Genomic DNA, 9,794 nt, shown 5'->3' on the forward strand with positions numbered 1-9,794 from the left:
AAGTTCTATAACAGGGTGAGAGTTTACTACAACTACCAAGGAGTTAACTCCTTTACCTTAAGTTACAGGGTTTTGCATGGAAGATCCTTATGTTCAAATTCACTCACATCCCATAACCTTTTGTGAGTTGCTGGTTGCTTTGAGACAGCTGGTTGTACAAGTCTGAACGGGGAATATTATAAGCAGTTCTGAGGAAGCAGGAAGGCTGGGAAGAGAGAGGCCAGAGGTCTGACAATTCCACACACATACAAACCATCAGCAGTTACCAGACCCTTTTCATTCCCTAGAGGGAAAAAAAATGCCCCATTCTCTTACCTTCCTTTGTTAATACAAAGTGTGACAAAGTACCTACCCTTTGCATTTACATACATTGATTGCTACTGCTGGGGGGCTGAATGGCAAACACAGCCCCTGCAAATGCCTATCTAAACAAAGTCTTTGGTTAGAAAGGCGCCTGATGCTGAGAGCCCTTAAAACTCTTCTTCCATTGAGCAAAACTGTTGGTTAATTAAAACAATATGGAGAGTATAAGAAAAACTGTCCAGTTTCTCTTTCTTATCCAAGTTTCTAGGACAGGGGAAAATTGAGGGGATGACAATTTATTTGGGTAAGAGAGGAGAATAAGAGGTTGAAGGACAATTAGCCCCCAACAGCACATGAGCGTAACTTGTACTCTCATGTTATCTGATTAATAATTAAGGTAGTCTTTTATGCTAAACCAGTTTTCTCTCACTTCACCTTACTATTTCCTTCTATTTACTCCTTTCACCTTTGCTTTCTGTTACTGTATTTTATTGTATTTTTGTACTTTACTGTATTTTTAAATTCAGTGCTTAGAATCCAAGTTACAGGTTTGTTAGCGTATAAAAATTATCAGGTATTCTTTCCCTTCTACAAACATACTTGTTTCATTTCATCTTATCTGCATTGAGAACCAATATGAAGTGCAATTCATTTTGCATCTCCCATTTCTTTGGTGCAAGGTCAAAATGTCTGAAATTCTCCTGTAGACTTACAGGTTGTGAAGATAAAGGGGCTTCTCAACAGTCCTGCAAAGGTCTTCAGGGACATTTTAGTGAGGAGGAATAATCTACTTTGTGAAAACTCCAGAGCTGCTGTGAAGTCAAACTAGAGGTCAGAAATCTCAGGTGCCCCATCCCTAAAAAACATGAACTGGTTGTAATGGGAAAGGAGAAGGACTAACAAAGGGCTGCTCCACTTTTTAGTAATATCATTTTGCTGTGAGGTTACTCAGTTACCTGTCCCAACAGGAGTTTCCTTAAACTCACTTTAGATCTTCTTAGCCTCTGGGATTTGGAGGCTGGCCTCCTCCTGCCAGAGGCTGGTGAGTGGTGGTGCTCCTGGTGCCACCAGTCTTGTTCACCGCAGTTAGAGCTGCCAAGTGAAAAATGGCTGGTCATTTGACAATAAACAGAAGGTTTAAATACTCAGCTTTCAGTTGAAAGCTGGATGTTTACTGAGAAGTTTCTTTCAGAATTTCATAGTGACTCCTCCTTTCCTGACCAGGATGAATGGATTTCACTCAGTTAATTAATACCTTTCTTGAGTTTTCTGTTGAAATTAAAAAGAAAGTTCTCAAAGAACTTTCCGGGCACATTTGAGACTTGCGTACAACACAACAATGGTCTGTTAGCAGCAGCTTAATTTAAATTGGATTTTACATCAATTCGTTGAACAGCTGAGGAACCTTGTGTGGACACACTTATTTGCCTTAAGAGTTGGCTTAAAATCAGTTCCTAATCGATTTAAGCTCCACTGATCAGATTTAAATATATATTTAAAAGGTCAACACAACCTTTTGCATTGATATAATGAAATGATATTGAAAGCAACGCTTGAGTAAACTGGTGCAGCTCTGCGTAAAGAAGCTGTTTGAATCAGTATAATATGGATTGTCAAAAAATGGACAAACGTTTCTCCTCCTCAAAGCTGCCAAATTCAATCTCTTGATTGAATGCTAGAAAGATAGAGGTTGATGGAACTCTCGTCTGATGGAACCATTTATTGATTTTATCATTAGGTATACAAAACAAATACCTAATTCAGTAATAGGCATATTTTATGCCTTCCCTTGATGGTGTTTATCTTAGCCTCACATATATTTTTGCTCAAAATCACATGCATTCCCTTTCAGTATGGAAGTTCAAAATCCAAACCTGGGGATATTTTTGAAATTCTAATCTTTAAAAGACTATAATCTGTTAGAAGCTTTTTAAAATTTGGATAAATAACTGCATGAAAGTATCGTTTATGTCAGGAACTTATTTCACTGTTTAACAGGTGCAGATATTCACCATAAATCAAATCTCATTTGTGCTGAGTGGTTGAATTGCAGAGGAATCACTATATTGGTATGTGAAATATTTACTATGTATAGCTGGCCAGCTTCCCAGAAATTATGGTGAGACACACTGATGCACAAGAAAGAATATCCTTTCTTCACAAGACTTGTGAAAATGTAAGCTTTGCACTTCTTATACAGCAGCTTTTTAAGCTGTCTGAATTTTCCATACAAATTTATCTAGAATAACTATGAAGATCAAGAAAGATCTTTTTATATAGAAAATTCTCTGTTGAGTAAAGCTGCTGTAATAGACATGAATATACTATCCTAGATAAAATATACTTTTATGTAAATTATATTTTTCTTCACTCTAGTTAGAAATGCCATTTTTCTTATGGAGGAGTTAGAAACCACATGTTGCTTTAAACAATTTCAGATGCTGCAAAAGAGAAGACTGATATTGGGATAACTTAAAAAAAAAAAAATCCCCCCCCCCCCCCCCAAACCCCACATGAACTGAGGAGCCAATAACTAACATTTGGCTGGGAACTGTTTGCATGTGTCCCTTGAATAAGAAGCATTATTTGCTAAGAATGATTTATTTAGACAGTTCACCTATGAACTTCCATATCTATGGTACAACTAAAATATGGTACAAAGGTAGAAAAGATTTCTAGTTACTATCTAAAACTTCTTGGTTTCCATCTGCAATATGAGATCTGGGTTTGCTATGCAGACTAATTGATCTGTATGGCAAACACAGGCAAGTTTACCTCTTAGAAAGTGTTACAATATGCAAGAAAGAAGTGGTTTCAAACACAGACAAGAAAAGTTTCAAACAAATGTAGGCCACATTCCTTGCAGCTGAGAAGCCACATTAAAAAAATCAACCTAAATTAAACAGCAATAAAAGCCGATATGAACTATGTTATATTAAAAATCTAATACAGAGAGCCGTGAAAGCTCAAGAGTTTACATAAGCAGCCTATAAAATGCTAATGTAACTAACACCAGGGAATTCTGTAGAAACCCTCCCTCTGCAAATCCAAAACTACATTAAAAAAAAAAACACTTGTATACAAATTTACAAGGTTAAAATATGTTCTCTGTTCCTGATTCACAGCCTCATATTAGAAGAAAGTTCCCAGTGACTGTATACATTTTTTTTTTTTTTTTAATATCACCAGACTATACATACAGATTTGGATGGATGTGTTTCTCTGAAATGAAAGCAAGTCCTCCATCCCCCCTGGTATAAAATGCCTCTGAGTTTAACCACGTCACTGCAACCTGACCACAGGTGAGTGGTACAATTGTCTTTCCATTCTCCAAACATTTATGGCTCTGCAGTGGGCTGCGTGTGATAGTCTCCCATCCTGCCTTTGACTAAAGAGCTGCTTTAGAATTGTTGTGAATAATAGTATTTATGTTACTTTTGCACAGATACTTGTAAGAGTATATTGAATACTCATGCTTCATTCAAATTACACAGAAGGAACTAGGTGCACATGGCATAACATGCACGTACATGTTGGTTTTTTACATTCTCTAAATGGTCAGTGAAAGACAGTGAAAAAGAGGCAACTCAGTGTTTTTTGATTTAGTTGTTATGATGCACAGAAAACTGCTGGAAAGCAATCATGGGTCAAATCTTTGATGCCTTTTTTCCAGCAAGATGCAAGCTGCCAAAGTAAAGAGCAAATGAAGTATTTTTCCATGAACAATGCGTGCATCAGGCTAAAACCATTGTGCTAGTTTATTTTGCGATTTTAGTGTCAAAATAAGTGAAGAAAACAGCCTTTTATTAAAACACTGAGTATTTTAATTAAAAGGAGAATTGTGGCTTCTGCCATTCATGCTAACACAAAGATTTGCATGAAAAGAACCTACTTTCACACAGAATGGGAGTTTCTTTCTGGCTCTGTATGTAAGCTCATATAGCTTGTAGTCTTGCTGTATCTAGTTAATATAGGAGCAGCCACAGAGAGAACAGTCTTTCAAGTAAAGGAGTGGCCAGATCAGTTGGGAGGACTTTTTTATAATTTGAATGCATCATTAATATTTCGTATTTCACATACTGATTAGAATATGACAGAGAACATCAGTCACTTCCATCAAGACTGGAATTCATAGAAGCAAAGGTCCTATCCTAACAACTAAACATTGCTGGGATAACATGGGAAACACTTGTTCATATTTCCATAAGCTCAGCAATACATCGGTTGGCCTTTCTATGAAGATCAGTTGAGGGTATGACATGTAATAGCATACTGTACAGAAATCATACTTCAAGTCAGAGACTGGAACACGCCAGTTACTTAAACTCCAGTCTAATCCCAGTTTTTTACTCAGGAGTAATTATACCTGAGACCATTGAAAGGGATACTTTAAAAACTTTTTTCTGTTAAATGGTTATAAAATTAAATCCAATTTTTATTGATAACATTTCTAAATTGGTTCATCTCCTACTTATAATTTTATTTATTTTTATAAATGTGTTCCTTGAATACAAAAGCTAGAAATAAGGAATCGACTTCAGCCTTGCTCAGATTTTTATAATCCAAAAGTGTTTTTTATCTTCTAAATTATGTAACAATTCAGAGGTCGGGGAAGAGGATATGACATCTGCAACAAGCGCGTATTTTAAGAATGCTTCTATTTGGTGTGTGTCAAGTTAAATAACGTTCTTTGGAAGAATACATATAATAGAGGAGATCATGCAAATTGCTGTTCCTTGACACTGCTGACCTCTCAAAACTTCCAGAAACAGATTAAGCGCATTGTCAGTCCAGCTACCTCCAGATAAAACAAAATAATCCTCTGTGGCACAGGCAGGTTATGAGAGATTGAATGGAAGAGTCTGAACAGAGCAAAACTCATAGTGAAGTAAGGCAAAGAGCAAAATAACTGTATGACTGACTTGAAAAGATACAGGAAATGATAACGATATCAAAATCGGCAATAGAAACGTACCCCCACTGTGTGGCTTGGCTTGCAACTGCTGCACCATATGGATGGTCACTTCTCTTCGATTAATTCCTGAAAAGAGGAAAATAGGTATGTTTCTACCTCATCCTATTTGAACTGAAAAGGAAGTCTGCAGAAAAGCACACACTGCCGTATAAAACTGGGTGTACACAGGCTCACACCCCTTCCCATCCAGGTATGGAATAAAGGTCTCATGAAGACATCTTCCCAGGCAGCGCTCCAGGCTGGGAACGGCTGCCTGAGTCAGTCTGCCTCAGGCTCTGCCTAGACTTTTTTCAAAGCAAATCCAGGTTAGCGACGCTCTATAAGAGGTCATTCCTCCTTTTAACTACACTCTGTCAACAGCATACATATCTTCCAGCATGCAACTTCAAGCAAGCTTTCCAAATGGAAATGGGCACATGCTGAAAATATCAGGTAACAGGATGACAACTTCTCTTGTCACAGTATGATTCCTCCTAGCTATATTAGCTGAATCAGTACAAATTTAATGAGCAGGACGGAAAGAAGTTGGAGGTAGGTGAAATTTGTACTGGAACTCTTGAACATTAAATGTGAACTGAGAATAACAAATAGATATTGTGCATTTCAAGGAAAGAGCTTTGCTGTTGAGGAAGTTAAAGTGTTAATTTAACAAAACACAGACAATTCAAGGAGAGGTCTTTTCTGAACCAGCAATTCCCGAGTTCAGAATACAACCTAAAAGACACCATCAGTTCATAGGCTTATTCAGTTCTCTTCCTTGTTACACTTCAGGATTTGGGCTTGTTCTTCTACTTTGCATTGGCACACGTAGTCTAAATCAGATAGCTGCAAAGCAGGGTCAGTGGACCCTGCTAAGGGGGATGGGAGATGCAGCTAAGGCCTGGGCTATGCTTGTGTCCTGCACAATTGCTTGCTATTTTACTGGGACAAACTCATGATTTGCAAAAAGAGGAGCAGGCCCCGATTTGGATGGATCCAGCTCCAGCAGAGCCTCTTTGCAGCCACTCCTGCAAGTTCACATTTAATTTTTTAAATGCGCAAAGATTACGTTAAATACTAGGAAATAGAATAGAAAGGGGGTGGCACTGTTTACTGGAAGACTTGATTTGTTGTTTGTTTGTTTTTTGTGCAGCCATTTTTTCTGCCAGAGAAATGTCATACAACATGCATGTGTCTTCACTGCTTATTTTTTTCCTTTTCTCCCTGGTTCTTTGTCCTTCCGGGTTTTCCTTCCTTGCTTCACTGTGAAGGGTCCCATTGTGCAGCTCTAGGAATTCTAATTCTGTATCATCAGGGTGGATCAACAAAGCTCTTTTTTTGTATTAGTTTTTTTTTTTTTTAAGTGAAAGTAACAACAGCCACTAGAAGCAGTTGTTCTTTTAGCACTGATCTAACAAAAGTGATTAGAAGAGGAAGATGAAGGTCAGGGTTACAGACTTTTTTTTAATGGAAGTACAATCACAGTTCACCTGTGAAGGCTAAACTGAACCCAGAGCAGGTATCCAAGCTCTTCATCACAGAAATAAAAATTTTCCTTATCTTTATATTTATCCTTATAAAGCCTTTTCGAGGGGGAGGGGGGAGATATATTTTTAACAGTAGGGGTGATTAAGAGCTAGAGCAAATTACTGAAATAAGCAATTCTCCATCTCTTCCCTCACCCTCCCCCATCTTCATATCAAGGCTTGATACCTTACTGGGGGATCTGTTGCTGTCACAGGCAAGCTACTGGGTTCAGTGCTAAATTAGGCAGGTAAAATGCAATGGCTGTTACAGGAAGGTGCTCAAACTGCATGATCAAAGGGTGCCTCCTACCCTTTAATTCTGTGAATCTATTAACTGAAGACAGGTGATATTCTAGAGGATTTTCAAGTCAGGCCTTTATTAGCTTATGAGTCATTAAAAATTGATTCCTTAAGAAATGTAGCATTTGGTGCATTTCTTGTCTTAAATGAACTTAGAGAAACAGATTATCAGGTTTCTAATACATTGTTAACATTCACTGAAATTTGGGAGAGAAAGTTGCACACTGGAAGAAATTAGCAGCTCTATATCTAATAGCTGAGATTATTATGTTGATTATCATGATGATTATATTAGGTATTTAAATTTGCACTACAATCCTCCTTTTAGTTAATTCTTTAACTTAACTTCTTTTAAAAAAAAGGTGCGAGTGATAAATTTGGGTTCACAACTCACGTTACATGAAACTGTAAACAGTTTCGGCGTTTCCAGAGTAATGATCTCATCTTTCAGATAGCAGATATCTTTCAGATAGATTCAGATAGCACTGGGCAGGAGATTCACCGAATGCTGTCTCCTCAAAAGCCTCATATGGCAGGGAAATGACATACAATAGAAGAAAAATCTTAAGATGGAGGCAAAGTTAAGACTACATCTCAGTGAAATATATTACAGAGATAGCATAATTATCCAAAATCCCAAGAATATACACCCTAGAAACTCAAAGTTAAAATTAAGCTCAACAAAAAATCCAAATAAAGTATAAAGAAATGCAGAGTCAAAGCATGTAAACAATCCTAATTAAGCTTGGTGAAAAGCTCTTTTAAGTCTCTAACTAGCAAGAAGTCACAACATTTGTGTGCATAATATATGTGTGTGTTTTTATATTTATATTTTTGTATACATATATATATATAAAAATACACACATGCTTTTGAAGATGAATGATACATTTCCACTTTATACTTTGTAACTGAAAGTTCATTAGAAAGCTTTCTCTGTTGTGCAGGGGAAGGCAGAAAAAAGTATAGTGTGCCTTCAAAAATCTTTTAATCATATCTGAGTTCACAAATGTAGACTATCTCAATATGAACTGTATGTTTTTGCCTGGTTACAGTCGCCACAGTAACACCCATGTAGCTGTTAAAAAGCTCATCTCCTGGAAAAAAGAATGGGGTAAAGCATAAATTAGAAAGCAATATACATACCAGATATCTGCAATGCATCACAGGAATCTCAGCGGTACCTTATGGAATCTGACAAGTAATAGGTCAGTGCGACAAGCGTACTGAAGGCTGCTGCTTTTTTGCCTGCTGACTAGTATCTTTACAAGTCCGGAGGAGAAACAGCTGGAAAGGCAGTTGGAGATTTAAAGCCTCTGTAACATGGTGCAGCTGCCTGGGAACGAAAGGACTGGACATTTCTGAGCTGTCTGTAGGATCAAGTCTCTCCTGCTCTAAGGACAAGATGATGAGTGCAACTGGGCTGAGAGAACATACACACAGTGCAGGGAAGAAACAACCAGACTTGACTCCACAGCAGTTTCAATCCCATGATGGGAACTCTCCTAATCCCAGATACACCAGTATCAGACCTTGTCTATCTGGGACACAATGGTACTAAGTAGCTACCAGATCAAAGTGGGAGCCTGATGGCACATCATGACCACAGCATAGGGAGGCCAACACAAATGACAAACTTCATTAAGGCTTCTACACAGAAATGACCACAGTCTGTCAAGAGAAGGTAAGAAAGGGTATTCAGCAGTAGCATCAAAACCACCCATTTTTGTTGTCTGGAATGAGGCATGCACAGACAAAGCTTAAAAACCCGTCCCTGCTAGCTACAGCATTAACAGCCCTGCCTATTCTGAATGACTGTCATGTCTGCTGCATGTCCACAGCTGAGATGTAATACCATTAGTTACAGAGGTAATGGTAGCAGCTCCTACAAATAAAACTGATTTGATGTGTGCACGTTAGACTGGAAAAGCAAAACATACTATCCCCAAACTTTCACTTCCTCTCTGAGTAAAGGATTCACATGATAAGAAGTTACATGAGGTCTGCTATTTCCTACTAGGAGGGTAAGACTGCATAAACTTGGATCAGTGGCCAGTCCCATTTTGTATTACTCTCTCAGAAGTGCACACAAAGGCAGAAGCCTTGTTCTGCCCAGCACACAGAGAGGCCGAGCCTCTCCCTCACACTGGCCTAGTTTACTGACACAAACTGCAGCAGACACTCTCATAGCTGAAGTGAGCCTATTGCCCCGGCAGGAATTGCGTTTCAAGCAGTTTTTGCTGGACTCCCAGCTTCACCTCGAGCCTGACCATCAAACCTCAGGCTGAGCATTCCCAGCCTCTTCTGCAGTGATTCTTCTCTTGGATCACAAAAAAAGAGATTCCTTTAAAAGTTTCAACTATTGTCAGTCAGCTCTGTCCCACCGCAGCGTGTCTGACACCGGCATTCCCAAGAAGTTCCCAAATCGAGCCTGCGCATCCCTTCTGCAACACCTTGTTTCCTCGATGTCCAAAGAAAAGAACATTTTGAACCCTACGGTAACCATTCTCCCTCCTGGATCTACTACCAACTTCCTTATTTACTTTTTGATTGCTCAAATGCAAGCATCAGGCTTACCTAGATAGGAATTAATTACTTCTTTACCTTTGTTAATGGACAATTCTGTCAAGGTAGTTTAAAGAAAGCCCTACATGGTATGAGTCAGTAAAAGAAGGTAATACACACAGACCTGGAAGGTTTTCCATCTTCCT

At 38.4% G+C, this 9,794-nt stretch overlaps 1 long non-coding RNA gene across 1 annotated transcript in view; it reads left to right on the forward strand.

Annotated features, from left to right (window-relative positions):
- LOC112984075 (uncharacterized) overlaps window positions 1-9,794 on the forward strand; it is a 36,930-nt gene that overhangs the window by 8,077 nt on the left and 19,059 nt on the right. The window contains exon 4 of the long non-coding RNA XR_003259397.2: window positions 3,493-3,605. This is a non-coding gene — a long non-coding RNA (uncharacterized LOC112984075). The remainder of the gene's footprint in view (window positions 1-3,492; window positions 3,606-9,794) is intronic.

This window comes from Dromaius novaehollandiae, chromosome 1, assembly GCF_036370855.1.
Source record: "Dromaius novaehollandiae isolate bDroNov1 chromosome 1, bDroNov1.hap1, whole genome shotgun sequence".
Taxonomy (NCBI): domain Eukaryota; kingdom Metazoa; phylum Chordata; class Aves; order Casuariiformes; family Dromaiidae; genus Dromaius; species Dromaius novaehollandiae.